Consider the following 18,908-nt stretch of genomic DNA (forward strand, 5'->3'; position numbering starts at 1 on the left):
TGCACAGGTGGGAGGGGTGCACAGGTGGGAGGGGTGCACAGGTGGGAGCGGTGCTCAGGTGGGAGTAGTACCACTGGCCTTGATGCTCACCTGGGCCTCTCTCTGTTGATGAGAGGAAGCTGTGAGTGGACCATGAATGCCCCTGCCATTTTTTATTTTAATTTTTAATTTTTATTTTTTGAGACCGGGTATTTCTACGTCTCCCTGCTTGACCTGGAACTCACTATGTAAACCGGTCTAGCCTTACACTCACAGAGATCCACTTGCCTTTGCCTCCTAAGCGCCAGGATTAAATGCATGTCATGTCTTGAGTATGCTGTAAGTGGCCACGTTCCCACAGGACTGCCACAGCACTCCAGCTGTAGAGCCCAGTCTGCTCTCAGTGGGGCTCAGCACGCTCTCCCCTTACTTTCCTTCCCCCGCTGCCAGGGCCACATGCTCTCCTCGGAAGACATATTGGCCAGTGCAGTGAGAATGACGACTTTTGGGTCACACCGTGCCGTCCTCCGTGACACACTCGTCCTGCTTACCCTCAGTGCTGGCTAGCGGCCTGTATGTGTGCCAGCCTAGAGAAGCGAGGGTAATGTGACCGCCTCTCACCCCCGCAGCAGCCCCTCCCTCGTCACCTGGGCCAGGCTTCTTTCACTTAGCGGCTTCAAGACTCATGTCTGTTGTGCGTGAAGTCAGCTTGTCATTTCTTTCCGGAGCTGACTGTTGATGGGATGGATGGATGGATGGATGGACGGATGGACAGACAGTGCTTGCTTAACCATTGCTCCCATGCGGATGCTCTTTACATGTGGCTCCCCCCACCCCCCTTAAAGTTCTAGGTCTAAACTCATACTGGCTTTCTGTGTGCTGATTCTCAACGCCCGTACTTATGAAGGCATGTGTCCATCTGTGCGTTTCTCCTTGTTATCAGGAATACAAGCTTTGAGGGCCCGTCAGTGCACATCCTTCGGTTTACTGTGTCTGGCACTTCTCCCTGATACATCCACTGTAGGGTGATGCTCACGAGTTGTCTGACGAACGACTCAGGGCATCTCCTGCTGCTCGCTTATTGTCTCATCTGAAGTAAACAATGCCAGCCATATTCTGAGCAGAGTGCCGGGAGTGCTGTGTCGTGGCTTTCTCCTTGGTGATACAGAAAGTGTGCAAGTCCTGGAGAGTGAAGATGCTTTAAATGATAGCAGGTGCTCGTGCCACTGAGTTTTCGTGACTGGTCATCTCATGTTGAAGACGACACAGTGTCATCTGAATGGTGCATTTCAAATGGCTGTCAGAGCCAGGTGTGGTGGTGAACTCCTGTAATCCCAGCCCTTGCGGGAGAAGAAAGAAGATCACTAAAAGTTTGAGGCCAGCTTGGGCTACTCTGGGCCAGCCATTGAGAACCTATTTCAAACAAAAGAAAGCAAAAGGCTGTCAGAAGCAGAGATTAAAAAGATAGCAGTGTAAGCTCCATTAAGGTGATTTTTCTACTGAGTCAAATGTCCATAGCATGGCACCTCGGTCCAGCATGGCTGCCTGGTGGTCACCAGAAAAACAGGATCCTTTCACTTCACTGTCCCTCGAACAAAGTCCACTGTTGCTGCTGCAGTCAGGCCAATGAGTTTGCCATGAAGTGAGGGAGTGGGCGCAAAAGCACCGTCCAGCTTTATGTTTCTGGAGGAAATTTCCTCAAAGCTTCACAACAGCTTCCTACTTCCACTTACAGCCACTACTAGCTGCAAGGGAGGCTGGGAAATGTAGTCTTAGAAGGGAAGCATGGCTGCCAGGTGGGCAGTTGGCTGCTGCAGCAGCTCTGTTGTCTGTTTCCTTTCCACAGGACCTGAGCCACAGCAGCTTCTTGTGCTTCTCTGCCTGGGCCCTCATACTGTTCCCCACAACCCCCTGCAAGTGGCCAGAATTGGGGTCACAAAGTTCTCCATGTGTCCGATTAATCAAGGGATAAGACTTTACGATTAGTGGAAGAACCACTGTGTCACCAGCATTATGAATAAATTGTCACATTTATTAAGCACTTTCTGAGGGCAGATCCTACTGTAAACAGTTGTCACTGAATCATTTTTTAAACATATTCCTCCCAGAGCCCTCATTATTCCTACTTAGCACACAAAGGAACTCAAAGGTTAAGTAACCGTGGATAGTTTCACTGATAAATTCTTCCCTCTTACTGCATTATGAATAAGAGGATTAGCAATCAAAGCCTGACCTATTTTGGTGGCTTGACCACTGTCCTAACTTTCACCTGATTAACTGGGGCTGGGGGAATGCTTTGTGGAAATGCACCCAGCAGCGGAAGCCACACTGACAGGCTGTTTTCAGTGCAATGCAGGAAGGGGCTTAACTCTTGGCATATCTAGCGACCGGCTGGTGACAGGAGGAGAGAGGACCTGTGAGCTCTGCAGGATTTCCCAGCCAGCAGAGCGCGTGCAGATGTGTGGGCAGGCTGGGCCCAGCCTGGACTTAGCCTTAACATGACCTCCATGCTGATGCTCTCGAAGGCTGAGAAAAAAAGCTAGACTCAGTTGAGGTCCTCCCAGCTTTCTAGGTGCGTTTGACCAATCCTGCAGGGCAGAAAGGTTTGATTTCTACTGAGTCTGTCTCTTTAAGACACTTGCCATGTGATGGAGCAGCCCACAGCTGCTGGAGCATGGCTTTCAGCTGCATTTCTAGTGCATTTGGCTGTGAGCATCTCTATGCACAGTGCTGTCATTCCAATCCACAGAACAGCGTTGGATGGAGAAGGTGGCAGGTCAACTGCAGCACGGTTCACGTTCTCACCATCCTGTATCCACAAGGTGGCTGCCGGATCCACCTTTGCCAAGAAGCCAGGGTTCCCAGAGGAAGTTCAACTCTTCTGTGGACAGAAGGGGACCATCTCTAGTCTAGCTGTCATAGCAACACTCCAAGCTGAGAAAGGCGAAAGGTGCAAACGCTTCCCAGCATCCTTGGGTCAGATGTCATAACCCGGGCTACATAGTGAGCTCCGGCTAGCCTAGGCTTCATAGTGAGGCCCTGGCTCAAATAAACCATAGCTAAAGAAAGAAGAAAGATGCCACGGTTGCCGAAGGTGATATCGCTGTACTCCTGTGTCGTGGGTCTCTGAGCCCTTGATGTCTTGTCAGGATAGGAAGTGCGGTAAAGAGCAAGCCCGCCCTCTTCTCTCTTCCCATTGTATTATTGGCGGTTTTGTTGAGAGAGGTTGACTGATTGATTTTTTTTTTTTTTGAGATAATCTTCACTATGTAGCTCAGGCTGGGTGTGTTTTGTTTTGTTTCTAAGACAGGGTTTTTCTGTGTAGCCCTGGCTATCCTGCACCTGTAGACCAGGCTGGCCTCAAACTCAGAGACCTACCTGCTTCTTCTCTCAAGTGCTGGGAATAAAGGTGTGCCCCGCCACTGTTCTTGTTGGTAGTCTTGGCATTGAATGCCCTGGTTTCCGAGCCTTCTCTGCTACATACAAGACCTGCTGTGAGGTCTTGAGTGAAGTTAATCTCAGTGTCTTAGTCAGGGTTCCTATTGCTATGATAAAACCGCTGTAACCAAAAGCAGCTTGAGGAGGAAAACAGTTAACTTTGTCTTACAGTTTATAGTCTATCCTCTAAGAGAGTCAGACCACAAACTCAGGCAGGGCAGGAACCTGGAGACAGGAGCTCACCCTGAGACAGGGCTGCTCACTGGCTTGCTCAGCTTGACTCGCTATGCCATCCAGGACCACCCACCCAGGAATGCCACACTGCCCACTGTGGAGTGGGCCCACCCACGTCAATCATCAATCAAAATGCCCTGTAAGTTTGTTCACAGGCCAATCTAGCGGAGGCGTTTTCTCAATTGCTGTTCCCTCTTCCCAACCTAGCCTCTGTCACATAAAAACTAACCAGGACGTCTGATCTGTTGAGAAGTTGGCCGGCGAGTGACTTCACTGGTAAAGGCAACTGCTGTAAGCTTACTCACCTGAGTTTGATCCCTGGGACCCACATGGTAGAAGGAAAGAGCCGGTTCCCTCAAAATGTCCTCTGATTTCAATGTGTTGTCACTGGCATGCCTACACAGGTGCACGCACACACAATCCATCAACCAGGAGGTAGAGGCAGGAGGATGACTCGTTCAAGGTTATCCTCAGCTACATACTGACTTCAAGGCTATCTTGGGCTACAGCTTCACAGTGGACAAGCTTCACAATGGACAAAGTGTGTGTGCGCTAGAGGAACAGGTTGTTCGAAGGGTTTGGTGACTCGGTAGTCAAGAGTTGAAAAGGTAGTCTACACACACAGAGCAAACTACAAAACCCATGCTTGAACTTGCACTGGGAATTTGCAGGGACCCCTGGACACAAGTCAGTGGGAGAACGAACGTGTCACTGAAGTTACTTTTGCATTTGTGAGAGGCTGCAGAGCTGAGGTCGTGGCCGGCACCTGCAGTCCCTGCACTCCGGAGGCTGAAAGATGATCGGAGGCCTGCTTGGGCTGCATAGGGAGAACCTGTTCCGAAAGAAAAAAAAACGGAAAGAAAGAAATTTGCCAACTTTCTTTTTGAAAACGTTTGTTCCAGCTCTGTCACCACCCACAGTGACTGAGAGTTCCCCTAGCACCAGCACTGGCACAGTTGGTGGTATCAGACTCTGACATTTTGGCCAATCTGCTGCCTGTGAAACGGTCACACGGTGTTGTTTTCCCTAAGCAGTTTTATTGTAGAGGTCGGCCTGTGAACCATGCTGGACCTGGGCTGGCTGCAGGCTGGATGCACAGCCCCTGCAGAGTGTGTGCTGTTCCTGTAGCCCCTTGGCCTTGGCCCCCAGCATAGCTCCAGAGTCAGTCAGGGGTATGGGCAGTGAGGAGGTAAGGTCCTTGAAGCCGGTGACCCAGTCGTAGTCTTTGATGGTGGCATCCATCACCAAGGGCGCATGCTAAATCATCGTGTGGGTTATTAATAGAATGTAGGTCATAAGAGAAAACGTGATTAATTGCAGCATGAGCTCAGCGGCTGTTGAGGGCCTCGGTCTTCCCAAGGCAGAATTCCTTCTTCCTGTATCAGCTCTTCTTTGTTGGAATGTGGAGGGAGGCCGTTGAAATGAGCAGATCTTTTCCTGAGTTGATATTTCAAAGATGGGGTGGGGCTGGATATACTGGGGATCACCTCTAAACGAGGCTAAATTGAACAATGTTTTTTGTTAGTCGCTGAGTTTTTTTCATGTCCCAGAGGGTGATCTCAGACAGTCCAGAAAGGAGAACATAGCTCATGGTGGAAGGCCACAGGGTGTGCTCCGACACTCAGCTTGGAATGCCCAGGAAGCCACTCACACCGCCGGCTGCTCAGAGGAGAGAGACTTGGCTGCTCTTCATGACACATGCTAAGAGCGAGTGTCTGGCCAGGCCCGGTATGGTAGCACACGCCAGTGATTCCAGCACTCAGGAGACTGAGGCAGGGGGTTCTCAGATGTGAGGGCAGCCTGGGCTTTATACTGAGGCCCAGCCTCCAAACAAAGAAGAACAGAAAACACGTAAAAGGGGGTTGTTTTGATTAGGCTTGCATTGCTGTGACACAATGCCCGAGACAGTATAAGTTTAAAGGAGGAAAGGTTTATTTTGGCTCATAGTTCCAGAGCTTTCCAGCCATGCTTTCTTGGCCCTTTGGTTTGGGGCTACCAGGAGCACACAGGGCTGTGGTAACAATGCATGTCTCAGGAGGGTTCAGTTAGGGACAAATCCATGTTCGTGCACCTGCAAATAGCCCTCAAAAGGTTGCTTTTGGGCATAGCAATTAGGACATTGTGGAACTTTGGGGGACCCCTGAGCTCCTGGAAGCCCATTTTGTGAAACAGAAAGCAAACGGTGCTGCCATGAGCCAGTGCTGTGGGGGTCACCTCTGTCATGGTCTTTCCTCTGCAGTCTCGCTGGAGACTGTGCTCCCTCTGGGGCTGGAGTAGGCCCTCCAGTGTCCTCAGGCTGACCCTGGTCCCCAGAGAAGTCAGTACATGTCCAGGACCTCAGTCACCTTGTCCATCAAGTGGACAGATCAGACAAGATGACAGTGATGACAGTGTTCCTATCCCCCCCTCTCCCTCAGGACTCAGCCTCGCAGTGTGGCTCCTCCATTGGAGAGAAGCAGCTCGGTGTCCTGAAAGGTTCACGTTCCCTTAAACACAAGTGACCGGCACTCCTGTTCCCTCAGAGAACTTCTATTCAGTTGTTTCTGTTAGGACAGAATGGCCCCATCTTAAACCTGTAAAGGAGCCTAACAGCTTGGGGTGCAGGAATCCCAGACCTGGGCTGACTAAGTGCCACTTACATATTCCTATCAAGACTTTGCCAGGTTGGTGATTCAGCCCTAGTCAGTCCCTGTCTCTTCTGCTCAGCAACAGGACTCCCAGGGCCAGCTCTGATCGGCCTCCTTGGACCATGGCTCTCCAAGCCCATGCCTGTGGCCAAGGGGACGAGGATTTTAGCCTATGGGTCCCTACTTGAGATGTGGCCATGCCATCTTTCTTCTCCCGGGACTCTGGGGTATCCCAGCTCAGGCTAGACCGGCTCGGTTGCCCTCCTTCACTGCTGTCCCCTGGGCTGCTCTTTCCTTCCTTCCCCACACTGTGTGTGGTAGCCTCAGGCAGATAGGCCTCCAGTCTCTTGCAGTCCAAGGTACCTAACCCTGAAGAAAGGACAGCCAGAGGTAGCTGGGCTCTGTGGCGCGTTTGCCGTTCTGGAATGCCAAGCCGAGGCAGGAAAAGCTTGAGTCCAGGATGGCCTGTCTTTGGGTGGGTGGAGGAGGGGGATGGAGGGATCTGTGGCATGTTGTGGTGGTACACACCTTTAATCCCAGAGTTCAGAAGGTTCTGTGAGTTCAAGGCTAACCTGATCTGTATAGTGAGTTACAAGACAACCAGGACTACATAGTAAGACCTTGGTCTCAAAAAACAAAAATGTGTATAATTAAAGAGAAAGGAAAAAATAAGAAAACCAGTTTCTATTGCTTACCAGTTTCTATTTGCTGGTGAAATTTTACAAGCATTTTATTCGGAGACTTCCTGGTCATTCCAGGAATGTGCTAATGGCAAGTCTGATGGTGACAAAGGAGATGTCCTTAGTGTTTCTTTCTGCTCCCCTCCCATCCTGTGGAACACCTCGAAAATTGACCTGGTCCATTTGGGTCAGTCAGCAGGGTCTAGCGAGAGAGAGAGAGGGGATGGAGGGGCAAGACACTCGAAGAATGGAGACAAGACAGAGTCTGATCAAGTCTCTTTTATTGAAAGGAAATCCTGGGTATTTATATGTTTACCACGTGCTCCTTATAGCTGTGGACACTAAACAGCAAAACAAGATATGTGAGAAAGACAAGATGTTTATCAAAGTGTGCTCAGCTGTTGTGGGCTATTGAAAACAAGTCTCTTGTCAGGGTATATGGCCTGAGATGGCTGCAAAGATGATAGCTGCTTTCTGCTAGGAGTCAGCTCCCAACAGAAAGTCAAAGCTGTTTGGCCAGCTGAGGAACAGGCAAGGGCCCAAGGGGCTGCTTCTGGGTTCTTCTGAAGTGTGTGTTTTCCTGGAGTTGCTGGCACTACGTATAGTGACTGTTGCTAATTTTATCTTATGCCTCCCTACATGGCCTGGTAGTGAACTCTGGGAATCAGCGGGAACAGCACGGCCTCTGCCCTTCTGCGTTGGTTGGAAGCTATTTTTCTTGAGAGCAAACATAAGTCAAGGCCATCCTGCTTATGTAAAAGAGGGACTGTGAAGCCCGGAAGAGCCCACCGACAATGGCATCCAGAATTGCAGGACCCAGGGCCTCCAGTACAGCGGCCAGGCTGCTGTCTCTTCCCCCTCTCTTGGCTCTTTGGGTCCATGACTGAGTTGGTCTTCTGTGCTGTTTTATTCTCAGAGGGGCTGAGATGGTCCTGGGAGATGTAAGGAGATGTAAGTGACCAGTCAGCCGCCCCGTTGCTCACATTCCTCCCGTCCTGGGGCTGCTGGTCACTGCTCGGCTTACCTGGTGTCCAGGCTCGGAACGGGGAGAGCAGTGCAGTGACTTCAGCATGACGCCAGGTCTGGATCATGTGCTCGGCTAAGTGGGGCCCTGCCCTGCAGAGGTCCTCCAGCTTGTGTTTGTCCCTGTCCCTAATCCTCCTGAATGTGCCACCACACCTGGCTTACCTTACTCACCTGCTTCTAAGTCACTCAGTCCCTCACTAGACCTCGCTTGTAAAGTAACAAGTGTGTGGATAGATTCAGGCACACTGATGCACACCTAACCCAGCACCTGGGAGACTGAGGCAGATGATGTGTGAGGCTAGCCTGAGCTACAGAGTCCGCCCCATGCCCCCTACACACACACACACACACACACACACACACACAGAGGCCGTCTCTCCTCTCCCTCCCTCCTTCTCTTGTATATACACACATAAGACATGAAAGAGAAGCAAGCATGGATTTGGCTCCGTTTTAGACATCTTGATCTCTGGATAGAATTGGGTCCTTTGCAGCCTTTCATACCCATTTCCTGTGGACATTTGTGGGTTGCCCTTTCTAGATCTCCTGACACAGGGCCCACCGTGTGCCTGCACATGTAGTGTGAACAGACTCATTTCATCCTTAAAATGCCCCGCCTTGTGCCGGCAAGATGGATTTAGTGGGCAAAGCACTTGCCAAACAAGCCTGACCACCTGAGTCTGATCCCAAGAGCCTACATAAAGGTAGGAGAGAAGTACACGTACGCGTGTGCTCACACACACTTTATACACTCACAATGTTAAAATCATTCAGATAAATACAGCCATACCAAATATTCATGCGCCTAGACTTGTGTCAGAAAAGTTCAGTTGTCATTTCTCCGCACATAGCTCTCCGAGAGGAATGTCCTCGTGTGCCCCACACTTTGCATCTCTCCTTTGTCCTTGCTGTCATGGTGGCTATGGACTACCACCCGGAGACTCTCCTGCCTCAGGGCCTTTGCACCAGCTGTTCTATGGCCTGGAAGCTCTTTCCGGGGCAGTCTTGGTTTGTGATCTTACCCATTTGGGCGTCTTTCCACTGCGTGAGCTGGCAGCCCTGCCCCCCTCACCATGTTTGCATCTCAGTTTGTGTCAGACACAGGCCAGCCCTGGTCTTGTGTGCTTGCTCAGCCACCTCCTCCCCCTCCGCTAGAACTTCTGCTCCTCAGGACAGCGGGTCTCCCGCTTCTACTGTGTTCTCAGTGCCAGACTTTGATTGATATCTGTCAAGTGTGACAGGTAACTGCTACAGCAGGAAGACCCTGCGCCACTTGGCCAAAAGCGTGACCTTTTCTTTTCCCTTTTCATAGGCCTTTGACCTTGACCTTTGACCTTGACCCTCGCGAGACCTTCAAAGGTGCACTAGTGTCCAGGGCGTGCTAAAGTAAGTACTGTGGCTATTTGTTTACATTTTATAAACAATACACATGCCTATGTTATTTTAAAATATGCATACAAAGAATATCCGAGAAGAGAACCATCTCCACCACTACCCCTCCCTCCTCCCACCCTCCCTTAGAAGTAAGTTCCGTCATTCACTGCGCCATGTGCTGCTATCCCGTTTCCCACACACACATATGCATACTTTGTATTTCAGTCTGTCGTCTGAGAACAAACCCATGCTGTGCAGATGCTTCTGGAGCACCCCCCACCCACAGTGTGTCTCAGAGAGCCTTGTTCATGGGCAGTTACACTCAGGGTGTTTGGTTTTACGTGGTCTCAAGGCGATTTACATTTTATGTAGGTCTTCACTCTTCACTTTTTTTTTTTTAAGTTCTCACAAAGGAATTCCTTGTGAGCCTCCTACATAGGGAGACACAGAACGGGCCCATCACCCTGCCGTGTGCTGCTGCTCTCTCTGTACGTTCAAAACTCAACGGCAGCAGCAGCGGCGGCATCGGTGCTGGCGCACGACTGACATATGTGTGGTAAATACCTATCTGGATGTGTAGGTTTAAGTAGGTTAAATTTGGGAGAATTTGGGTGTGCTTTTTTTCTAACACGTATAGTGCTCTCTCATGGTCTGTGACGGATTTTAGATTGTGAAGTCAGTTTCAGGGCACACACTCTTTTGGTTCCTAATGAAGCGTTTCTGAATGCCAATGCCAGCCTTTATGGCAGGGTGCTGGGGACAACGCTGCCTGATCCTGGAAGAACAGGATGATGCTGACAGTGTAGGCAGCAGGGAGAGAGGGTGGAAATTCTGGCTCCAGACACTAGAAGTGTTGCCGCCTGAAACAGACACCTGCAGCTACACTATGGAACTCAGTGAACCCCAGGAAACCGCGGGATTCCTCCCTGAGTGGTCCATCTCGGTAAAGTTTTGCTAGATCCTCTGAGGCAGAGGCTGCTTCTTGCATGGGTACGCAGGTGTTAGATTTCAATTGTTGTTCACCTCGGTTCGCTTACCTGTTTGTTTTGTTTTTAAGATAAGGTCTCACTATATAGCCCTGGTTGTCCCAGAACTCACTCTGGAGACCAGACTGGTCTTGAACTCCCAGAGATCTGTCGCCTGCCTCTGCCTCCCAAATATTGGAATTAAAGGAGTGCGCCTCTAGGTCTTCGGTTCCTCTGGAGCTGGAGTTTAGTGTTTGTGAGCTGTCCTGGGTAAATACTGGGAGCCAAACTTGGGTCCTCTGTGCCAGCAATATGTGCTCCTAGCTGCTGAGCCTTCTCTTGGTTTTCGAGACAGGTTCTCATACTGGACCCTGCCAGTTAGGTTAGACTGGCTGACCAGTGATTCCCCGGGAATCTACTTATCTGCCCCCAGCCCTGAAATGATACGAATGTGCCACCACTCCTGGCTCTTTTCACCAGTGCCAGGTCCCCATGCTTGGGCACCAAACACTTCACTAAGCTATCTCCCCAGCCAGTCGTCATATCTTACTGTCCTACAGTCTGTTCCGGGTTCCAGCACTCTCTCCTTTCTTTTGTAACTCAGGAAGTGATTTTGTAGTGTCTGGATTTAGCTTTGTTTGATATTTTCCCGTGACTATCAAGGCAATATTGTGAATGGGAAGAGTATCACAGAAATGATGTCCCCTCCTCGGGGTATTGTCCCGGGGATCCACAGTGTCTGTGATTATTACCCAGAGTGTCATCTGACTGTCTTGGCTAAGGTGATGTCCGGCTGCCAGGTCCTTCCCCTGCCAACCCCACTGTCAATTTCCAAATATAACTCAAAGGCATTTGGAAGGAGCTTTAAGACTCAGACGAAGCCCTGCGTGTCCACAAACTTACACGCACTAATGCCAGCATCTGCTGGGAGCTGTCGTCTCCCCTCTCAGTGTCTGCTGTAATGTCCCCAGACCCTCCCCATCTGTTAGCTACAGTTCTTGGCTAATTGGCACAAAGGGCTGGAGGGAAGGTCCCTGTCAGGCTAACAACCTTTGATTTAAAAGAAAAAAAAAGTTTCTCACACTCTGTGGTGGGCCAGTGTCATGGCTTGATGCCGCCCCCGTTTCTGTAGGGCTTTCCCCCTCTTGGCCACAGGGTTGCTGCTATGGTTCCAGACAACACAAAAGTGGGGATTAACTCCAGTGACCTGTGTGAGCACTCCCAGAATCCCCCAGATAAAACCACTGTCGGCTCCCTGGGCAGAGTGGTGTCACAGTGGTGTCACATCACCATCCCCTCAGCAAAGCAGGTATCTACGTTTCAACCTTGTGGCCAGAGGAAAGGGCAGTAGAGAGTCAGATGGTAAGCTGGCCAGCAGTGTCTGGCTCCACGGGGGAGAAGAGCAGTAATAATTGGTATTAATGCAAGCTGACTCGGGGCCAGGCCCTGCCGTAAACACTCTCCATGCATGAGCTCACTCTGTCCTTACACCCACCCTGTGAGGTCACCGCCATCACTACCCTGTAGCAGTGGTGTGAACACCGTGACACAGGATGGGGAGGGTGCTTACAGAGCAGTGTGTCCAGGCCGAGCCCTGGCAGCCTGTCTCCAGAGCCCTGCCACACCTGGCTACATTCTGTCCAGCTCCTGTCTGAATTCTTCCAGCCAGTGACAGACGTGGTGTCCTATCTTGCGTTACACCTGTATGTAAGCCCCTCCCACTAGTCTTGGTCATATATCCTCCTTGCCAGACTTAAGGTGAAGGGCTTGTAAGTTGCCAGGGAAAACACTTCTGGTCTTCCTTTCCCAACAAATAGTACCCGCACCTTTAGTTATTCTGTCTGAAAGGGCCCCACTTTGCCAGCTGCCTGGCATCTTGCGGGCTCCTTGAGCCCACATTTCCTGTGTACCCCTGTGTTCATCCCCGTGTGCAGCACATTGGCAGAATGACAAGAGCTGTAACCGGGAAAGCTGCAGGGCCGTGGGCATCCTGGGCAGACACCTAGCCCTCACTTGGCCTTCTACAAGTCAGGAAAATCAAAATGGGTTGACAGGGAACCCATGCACACTGGTTCAGAGGCCAGCCGACCCGGGTTCCAGTCTCAGCTGCGCCACTGGCTGGCCCCACTTGGGCAGCTTAAGCCATGGGGGCTGCAGTTTGTCCCTAGAGGTGGTTTCAAAGGTTAAATTGTGCTTACAAACTTAAGTACCTGGGACAGAGCCTAGCTGGGGTGTGGGAGGGGTCACTTCCTGGGAGCTGAGGATGCTGAGGATGCTGAGGATGCTGAGGATGCTGGGGATGCTGAGGATGCTGGGGTCCGGGTGCTGATGGTGGGTGGCTGAGGCAGCTCTCACGCGTTAGCCCTTATAGCTGTTGCTGCCTCCTACCAGCAGCTGAGCCAACACCACTACCACCACCAGCGTTCCCTGCTGCCATGGTGATCCTCACCCACCAGATGCCAAACTCCTAGGGCACCTGGATGTAACTGATCTGTCTTCTGGGAACAGGAATTTGCTGCTAGCTTGAGGCTTGGCCCAGGAGTTTTACAAGAGAAAACAGGAATGTTCTTCGGTGTGCACCAGGGACCCACAGCTGTTGGTCTCCCAACCTAGTTTCTCATGAAGTCCCTAGGCTTTTCAGCACTGGCCTTGGGATCCAACTGCCCTTGACCCCTGCAGTCAGAACTCATGGATGCTTTGTACAGCCCATCACCCGAATCCCAAATTAGACCTGACAGTGTGATTCATTCTCCTGGACGGAGCGGGAGGGCAGCGCCCCAGTGGGTGATTCTTTGGACGGTTGTCAGCCCGAATTAGTCCACACCCTTCATGCATCCTTGCTGCTTTAAGCATCCTCCAGCTAATAGGGTTCCCAGGGGGGCGCTGGCTTCTAAGCAGCCTCCTCTGTCTCCAGGAACTGGAGATAGGCTGTGTGGTCCCTGACAAGGTGACAGTGTGTTTGAAGAGGCAGCCGGCAGCCTTATCTAAAGACATCAGCTGTGGGGTGGGACCTTTCATCTTCCCAACAGGAAGTGGAAGTAGCACTTCCCAGGGAGTAAATGTTGTGTCTGCCCCTCCCCCAGGCCTTTCACTGCTGTAACCCCCTGCAGCCAGAGACTGTCACTTTCCAGGAGCCACCAAACCTCTTCACAGTATCCCTGCCTCAAGTGACTTCATCCATTCACAGGACTGCCAGCCGCAAGTGAGATTCTAAGGCGGCAGCAAACGAACCTGAAATGCTAAAATGACCACCGTCAATGCCATCCTTTCCTGGGGACATGTGTCATGCGGCAGGTCGGGGAGCATTGATTTTATATTTGAGGGACCCAGGCCCTGACTGAGTCTCTCCTGTCTTGAAGCTCCACAGCTAAGAGACACAGCTCGGGGACAGGAGGGTGGCAGAATGCACAGAGCCCTGAACAGTTAGATGCACTTCCGTCTCCATCTGGAAAGGTGAAGAGGGCGTGAATACTGCGGCTACAGAGTAGATCTGTGAGGTACTTATTGAGCACCTGCTGCATGCCATGCCTCCTGGGGACTCAGAAAATGCAGAGTGATCAAATCTTCAGGAGCCTATGGGCTGCTGTGCTCAGTGCAGACGATAAAGAGCTGGGGCAGCTATGTGGAGGGGCTTGACACGTGTCGTGGGAGGGGCCTGAAGGATAAGAAGACAGTCACCGAGTGGTCCTGAGATAGGCAGTCCCAGTAGAGGGAGCAAACAGTAGAAAGAAAGGTGAAGCCGTCAGCCTAGGCCAGCCTGGAGTACATCATGAGAGATCTCGTCATCCCAAAACAAACACATAAAAAGCCTAAAACAAGATTCTGTGGTCCTGAAGTTATAGACAGTTGTTAAGCAGTCACGAGGGTGTTGGGAATCGAACCTAGGTCCTCTGGATGCGCAGGAAGTGCTGTTAACTATTGAGCCATCTCGTCAGTCGAAAAACAAAACAAAAAAAGCCTAAAACAAGCTGGTAATGATAGCGAACACCCATAATGCCTGGGAGCAGCCGTGAAGGACTCACCACAAGTTCAGGGCACCCCAGGACTACATGGAAAGACGCTTTCTCAAAAGGAGAAAACAAAAAAGACAGGGGGGCTGGCACGGTGGCTCGGAGGAGAGAGACAGGCGTTTCTGTCGAGGCAGATGGCCTGGGTTTGCTTTCCAGGACCCACGTGATGGAAGGAGAAAGTCAGTGCCTCGGGTTGTTCTCTGACCTTCATATGTGTATCGTGGCATGCACATGCACACACAATGAATAAGTGTAAAATACACCTTAAAAGACATAGTCAACGTAACCATCCACCTGTATTTATTTTATCAACTCTATGAAATTCGGTGACTCGTGAAATCAAAACTGATGTTAGATTTGGGGCTAAGATGTTGGAATGCTCAGTGTCGCCCTCCAGTGAGGAGCTGAGGTGCGCTTACGGGCACTCAGGACCTTGATCCACAGCCCTGGCCCCAGGGGACCGCGTATCTACGCTGATAGATCCATCATCATTGCAGAAGTCCCCTTGGACTTATCAGCGCTCCCCAGACCTTGCCAGTTTGCCTTTCTAAAACCCAAATTGCTCAGAATCCCAAAATGTGTGTGGCTCATAATCAATTTGGTGTCAGGCTCAACACACAGCTCGCTGTCCTTGCTGCTACCATTAGAGCTCAAACCTCACCACTCGTAACGTCATTACGGAAAGGCAAATGATAACCACACGGAGAGACTGTCACACACCCACTCAGTGGCTCAGAAACAGGGAGGCTACAGGGTCCCTGTGTAGCCTTGTAGAGACACAAGCCTTTTCCCTACCGCAGGGCTGCAGGGAGTCTGACCTATATGTCAGTGGGGTCTCTCGGGATGTGTGGGCAGCAAGATCTCCTTGTAGCACCCACCACCGTAAAGCAGCTGATGGTATGGGAAGAGCAGCTCCCACGCAGACTCAGAGAGGCTTGCAGCCTGCTTGGCGGTGTGGGGAGAAGGAGCCTAAGGTGAGGTTTGGGCCTAACTGCCAGGTGAGTAGTGAGGGTATTGAGTTGGGCTGCATGTTGTGTGACACTCTTTCTGGAAGACGTGAATAGATGTCACTTTGCCCTAGATAGGGAACCAACGACAGACTGCCGAAAAGGGTACCATCAAAGTCCAACTTAATGAGGCGGTAAGTTTTATTGAGGTCACTTACAGAAGTAAGTATGGGTGAGGGATTACTCACAGGAGAGAAATGACTCAGCCCTCATTCACCCAGCATTGATGATGCCTCTCAGAAGCTGGGACCCTCGAGCTCGTTGCGCAACTTGTAAGCAGCTCTACAAATCTGAAAGTGTCTCTTTCAGGCAGCTTGTTGATTCACTGATTTGCAGCTTCCAGGCAGTTTGGTTACTTTCTGTCTCTTTCATGTGGCTTGTCTTGTCTGACAGTGTCTTACAGTTCTTACCGTCTGTATAACCTTGAGAGAGGTGCCTACTGAATCTGGTCAGTTTCAGGGACTTCCTGAAGCTCTTGAGTTATTTACTTCCTGATCTTAAGGAGCTTCTAGGAAAAAGGAAATGTTTCATCTCCCTTTAGAACATCCTGGCTTTACCCCTTGGTATGGTGGCTCATAACTTTAATCTCAGCACTCAGGAGGCAGAGACAGACCATTTCTGAGTTCTGAACCACCCTAGACTACACAGTTCTGAGCTAACCAGGACTACATAGAGAGACTCTGTCTCTCACAAACAAACAAACAAACAAACAAGCAAGCAAGCAAACAAGCAGACTACCCTGAGTCACAATGAGGCTCCCCTCCAAGGTGGGATGCTTTGTCTCAGAGGAAATGGCTGTGCGGCACTCCATCAGTGCAAAGCCTTGTAAGGCAATGCGGAAGGAGGTGTGAACATCCAGCCACACAGCTCTAGGCTGGTTGGATAGCTCTGAGAGAGATGGCAGGGTGGCAGGAACATGTGGTTCTGAGGTGGACAGGAGAGGCCGAGGCAGGAAGAAACCCAGGGTCCTCAATAAAACATAGTACTGAAAACCAGGGGCCCAGGGTCATCACTGGAGGAGGGATGTACCCAGAGAGAAGGACAGTTGCCCAGAGGGAATGTGAAGAGAGGCAGAAAAGGCAAGGAAATGGGGACCAATGGAGAGGGAGGAGGACAGAGGAACTGAACCCCTGAAGCCGAGGCCGTATGAGGAGCTAGAAAGATACAGAGCTGGCCTCAGCTGGACTCTGATGGGAGGTACAGGTGACATAGATGCATCAGGTAAATGCATAGCCCTAAACATTTATGTGTCCCTCTGATGCTTAGGCCATGTGTGACACATAGAAACCATGGGCTACAAACATATTAAATGGCTGTCTCTCAGGTTGGGGGAGTTTAGGACTCTTGGGAAGTACGCTTGGGATGAGCTCTTCAGCCCTGCAGTAGAACCCTGTGCGTTCCATGCGTCTGACCTCCAGTCGGCAGCAGATGTTAGGAAGTGCAACCATTGGGAAGGGTGCCTGACTATCCGGATGCTCCTCGGATTAAACTCCTGGCTGCCTGCTGTTGGACAGGCCCAGCATGCCGATCCCAATGGTAAATTGGGATCATGGTAGCTCCGGGAGCTAGCTATGAGAAGCTCCTCAAATACACAGCCTTAGCTTCAGGGGTCCAGTTCCTGAGGTGACACCGGAAGCACTGTGTGTGTTTAGCAAGGAACTGCTGTAAGAGTCTGATCCTAACCCCCACCATCTGGGTAAGCAGTCACCATAGCCATGTGGCTTAACTGGGGTGTTTAACCAGAAAGACAATACAGAATATCCAGAGAGAGAGCGGAGGTGGGGATCTTCCTCTAGAATGGGGTGGAAACAAGACAGCCTCAGGAGGCTGAAGCACCAGCCCTCAGTCTTCATCTTGAAGGTAGAGAGGAACCCGCCCACTGGCAGGCTGGGGCCCTGTTGTCTGTGGTAGCATATCTCCCGTGCTCACCCAGCAGGCGGTTCCATTGCGTTCTAGGTGTGCCGACTCCTGCAGTTTTCTCAAATGTGGGAACTCAGCTGCATCTTCTCTAGATAAACCAAAGCCAAAGGCCTGAGGAGGGAAGGTGTTGACTGTAGAAGAGAAGCCACCAGTTATTTCAGCATTGTGAGCAAAGGCAACAAGGTTGGCCACAATGGGCCCAGTGAGCTGTCCTAAGTTTGGATTGTCTTTCCACTGCTCCCGGGAGTTGCAGAAGGATTTGTTTAGAGGAAGAACTTGGCTAGTTTCTTATGTTTTCTTTGAGGTAGAGTCTTGCTATGTAGCCCTGGCTGACTTTGAACTCTTGATCCCCTTGCTTCAGCTTCCGAAGTCTGGGACTATAGTCTCATGGAACGGTTGCAAGGAATGAAGTGGTTTGGCTTTGAATTCTTCTGTGCATGTTCAAGGCTTAGCGTCCCAGCGCCCTTCTCCAGGAAAGCCAGGCTCGTGGTCAGAGGCTCCACCATCCCCCTGCCAACTGGCTGTCCTACCTGCAGGACTCAAAGTCATTTTCTGCACAGGAGAAGGTGCCCCAGTTCTAGATTCAGTTCTAGGAAAGAGCAGCTTGTTGGTCACTCTAGGTCATGGGAGGCCCACAAAACAGGTCACTGCAGCCCTGACGTTCCTCAGAAAAGTCTTAGGCTGCCATGACTCATGGCTGTGTCCTCTCAGAGCCAAGGCTCCCTCCCGATCTCCATATGGGTGTCCTCATTTTCTCCCAGGCTCTGAGCTGCTACCTGCTCCTACAGCATCTCCCTGTTTCCCTCATAGGATGTCAACCAAGTGTGCCTTTCTTGGTAGGCAGGTCAGTAGGGGTTCCCACGTTGCCATTCTCTCCCAAATGTGGTTTCTTTGTGGGCCCAGAGAGTGTGGTGGGTGCGGGTGCTGCTGTCACTCAGCAAGGGCCCCTCTTGAATGGTGAATGGTGGCAGATTCCTTGGGTGTGGAAAGTCCCAGGTCTCCCCTTTGCCCTAGTTACCACACTACTGCGTGCTGCTGGCTGAGTGAGCAGCCTTGCTGTCCTTCCTCTACTGTGGCACAGCTGCCAATCCTCAGGAGAAGGGGCTTCCCTTCAGAACATGCAGCCATGCCATATAGAGCTTCGAAATCCTCACAGGTGTGTGGGTTCTTAGCAGCACTGCCTCTGTGGCTGAGGTGCTGGCAGAGAACCGTAAACAGGGGGTCTCCATCAGGCCTGTCTTTGATGCCACTGTGCTGTGGGCAGCCACTCAGTCCTCCAGCACCCATGAAGGCGTCTTTTTATATTATGCTAGTAGTTGATACTGGAACTAGGCAAGCATTCTACCACTGAGCCACGCCCCCAGCCCCTCACTGGGGGATTCTAGGCAGGGGCTCTGCCACTGAGCCACGCCCCCAGCCCCTCACTGGGGGATTCTAGGCAGGGACTCTACCACTGAGCCACGCCCCCAGCCCCTCACTGGGGGATTCTAGGCAGGGGCTCTACCACTGAGCCACGCCTCCAGCCCCTCACTGGGGGATTCTAGGCAGAGGCTCTACCACTGAGCCACGCCCCCAGCCCCTCACTGGGGATTCTAGGCAGGGGCTCTACCACTGAGCCACGCCCCCAGCCCCTCACTGGGGGATTCTA

At 51.4% G+C, this 18,908-nt stretch overlaps 1 protein-coding gene across 3 annotated transcripts in view; it reads left to right on the forward strand.

Annotated features, from left to right (window-relative positions):
* Sipa1l3 (signal induced proliferation associated 1 like 3) overlaps nt 1–18,908 on the forward strand; it is a 204,655-nt gene that overhangs the window by 77,171 nt on the left and 108,576 nt on the right. For all 3 annotated transcript variants that reach the window (XM_028787588.1, XM_028787590.1, XM_028787589.1), the window contains exon 2: nt 9,297–9,370. The gene's annotated coding sequence lies outside the window, so the exon portion shown is untranslated. The remainder of the gene's footprint in view (nt 1–9,296; nt 9,371–18,908) is intronic.

This window comes from Grammomys surdaster, unplaced genomic scaffold, assembly GCF_004785775.1.
Source record: "Grammomys surdaster isolate TR1022 unplaced genomic scaffold, NIH_TR_1.0 125671, whole genome shotgun sequence".
NCBI classification, from domain to species: Eukaryota; Metazoa; Chordata; class Mammalia; order Rodentia; family Muridae; genus Grammomys; species Grammomys surdaster.